The sequence below is a fragment of the Zea mays genome, unplaced genomic scaffold, assembly GCF_902167145.1.
Source record: "Zea mays cultivar B73 unplaced genomic scaffold, Zm-B73-REFERENCE-NAM-5.0 scaffold_341, whole genome shotgun sequence".
Lineage (NCBI taxonomy): Eukaryota > Viridiplantae > Streptophyta > Magnoliopsida > Poales > Poaceae > Zea > Zea mays.
In genome coordinates, this window is record NW_023366972.1 from 51,202 (window position 1) to 54,494 (window position 3,293).

Below are 3,293 nucleotides of genomic sequence, written 5' to 3' on the forward strand. Positions count from 1 at the left end.
AATACTAGAGGCTAACACCTACGGATTTTAGACCAAGAAATGGTCTCCACCAGAAATCCAAGAATGTGATCTATGGCAAGGAAACATATGTGAGGTGAGGTGTATGAGTGTCTGTCGATGATCAATGGCCACACAACCCCCATTTTTGTCGAAAATAGCCATGAACGACCATTTTCAATAATACCGAAGGCTAACACCTACGGATTTTTGACCAAGAAATGGTCTCCACCAGAAATCCAAGAATGTGATCTATGGCAAGGAAACATATGTGGGGTGAGGTGTATGAGCCTCTGGTCGATGATCAATGGCCACACAACCCCCATTTTTGTCGAAAATAGCCATGAACGACCATTTTCAATAATATCGAAGGCTAACACCTACGGATTTTTGACCAAGAAATGGTCTCCACCAGAAATCCAAGAATGTGATCTACGACAAGGAAACATATGTGGGGTGAGGTGTATGAGCCTCTGGTCGACGATCAATGGCCACACAACCCCCATTTTGCCGAAAATAGCCATGAATGACCATTTTCAATAATATCGAAGGCTAACACCTACGGATTTTTGACCAAGAAATGGTCTCCACCAGAAATCCAAGAATGTGATCTACGACAAGGAAACATATGTGGGGTGAGGTGTATGAGCCTCTGGTCGACGATCAATGGCCACACAACCCCCAATTTGCCGAAAATAGCCATGAATGACCATTTTCAATAATACCGAAGGCTAACACGTACGAGTTTTTAACCAAGAAATGGTTTCCACCAGAAATCCAAGAATGTAATCTATGGCAAGGAAACATATGTGGGGTGAGGTTTATGAGCCTCTAGTCGATGATAAATGGCCACACAACCCCCATTTTTATGAAAATAGCCATGAGCGACCTTGAAAATAGCCATGAGCGACCATTTTCAATAATACTAGAGGCTAACACCTACGGATTTTAGACCAAGAAATGGTCTCCACCAGAAATCCAAGAATGTGATCTATGGCAAGGAAACATATGTGGGGTGAGGTGTATGAGCGTCTGGTCGATGATCAATGGCCACACAACCCCTATTTTTGTCGAAAATAGCCATGAACGACCATTTTCAATAATACCGAAGGCTAACACCTACGGATTTTTGACCAAGAAATGGTCTCCACCAGAAATCCAAGAATGTGATCTATGGCAAGGAAACATATGTGGGGTGAGGTGTATGAGCCTCTGGTCGATGATCAATGGCCACACAACCTCCATTTATGTCGAAAATAGCCATGAACGACCATTTTCAATAATATCGAAGGCTAACACCTACGGATTTTTGACCAAGAAATGGTCTCCACCAGAAATCCAAGAATGTGATCTACGACAAGGAAACATATGTGGGGTGAGGTGTATGAGCCTCTGGTCGACGATCAATGGCCACACAACCCCCATTTTGCCGAAAATAGCCATGAATGACCATTTTCAATAATACCGAAGGCTAACACGTACGAGTTTTTAACCAAGAAATGGTTTCCACCAGAAATCCAAGAATGTAATCTATGGCAAGGAAACATATGTGGGGTGAGGTTTATGAGCCTCTAGTCGATGATAAATGGCCACACAACCCCCATTTTTATGAAAATAGCCATGAGCGACCTTGAAAATAGCCATGAGCGACCATTTTCAATAATACTAGAGGCTAACACCTACGGATTTTAGACCAAGAAATGGTCTCCACCAGAAATCCAAGAATGTGATCTATGGCAAGGAAACATATGTGGGGTGAGGTGTATGAGCGTCTGGTCGATGATCAATGGCCACACAACCCCCATTTTTGTCGAAAATAGCCATGAACGACCATTTTCAATAATACCGAAGGCTAACACCTACGGATTTTTGACCAAGAAATGGTCTCCACCAGAAATCCAAGAATGTGATCTATGGCAAGGAAACATATGTGGGGTGAGGTGTATGAGCCTCTGGTCGATGATCAATGGCCACACAACCTCCATTTATGTCGAAAATAGCCATGAACGACCATTTTCAATAATATCGAAGGCTAACACCTACGGATTTTTGACCAAGAAATGGTCTCCACCAGAAATCCAAGAATGTGATCTACGACAAGGAAACATATGTGGGGTGAGGTGTATGAGCCTCTGGTCGACGATCAATGGCCACACAACCCCCATTTTGCCGAAAATAGCCATGAATGACCATTTTCAATAATACCGAAGGCTAACACGTACGAGTTTTTAACCAAGAAATGGTTTCCACCAAAAATCCAAGAATGTAATCTATGGCAATGAAACATATGTGGGGTGAGGTTTATGAGCCTTTAGTCGATGATAAATGGCCACACAACCCCCATTTTTTATGAAAATAGCCATGAGCGACCTTGAAAATAGCCATGAGCGACCATTTTCAATAATACTAGAGGCTAACACCTACGAATTTTAGACCAAGAAATGGTCTCCACCAGAAATCCAAGAATGTGATCTATGGCAAGGAAACATATGTGGGGTGAGGTGTATGAGCGTCTGGTCGATGATCAATGGCCACACAACCCCCATTTTTGTCGAAAATAGCCATGAACGACCATTTTCAATAATACCGAAGGCTAACACCTACGGATTTTTTACCAAGAAATGGTCTCCACAAGAAATCCAAGAATGTGATCTATGGCAAGGAAACATATGTGGGGTGAGGTGTATGAGCCTCTAGTCGATGATCAATGGCCACACAACCCCCATTTTTGTCTAAAATAGCCATGAATGACCATTTTCAAAAATACCAAAGGCTAACACGTACGGATTTTTAACCAAGAAATGGTCTCCACCAGAAATCCAAGAATGTGATCTATGGCAAGGAAACATATGTGGGGTGAGGTGTACGAGCCTCTGGTCGATGATCAATGGCCACACAACCCCCATTTTGCCGAAAATAGCCATGAATGACCATTTTCAATAATACCGAAGGCTAACACGTACGAGTTTTTAACCAAGAAATGGTCTCCACCAGAAATCCAAGAATGTGATCTATGGCAAGGAAACATATGTGGGGTGAGGTGTATGAGCGTCTGGTCGATGATCAATGGCCACACAACCCCCATTTTTGTCGAAAATAGCCATGAACGACCATTTTCAATAATACCGAAGGCTAACACCTACGAATTTTTGACCAAGAAATGGTCTCCACCAGAAATCCAAGAATGTTATCTATGGCAAGGAAACATATGTGGGGTGAGGTGTATGAGCCTCTGGTCGACGATCAATGGCCACACAACCCTAATTTTTGTCGAAAATAGCCATGAACGACCATTT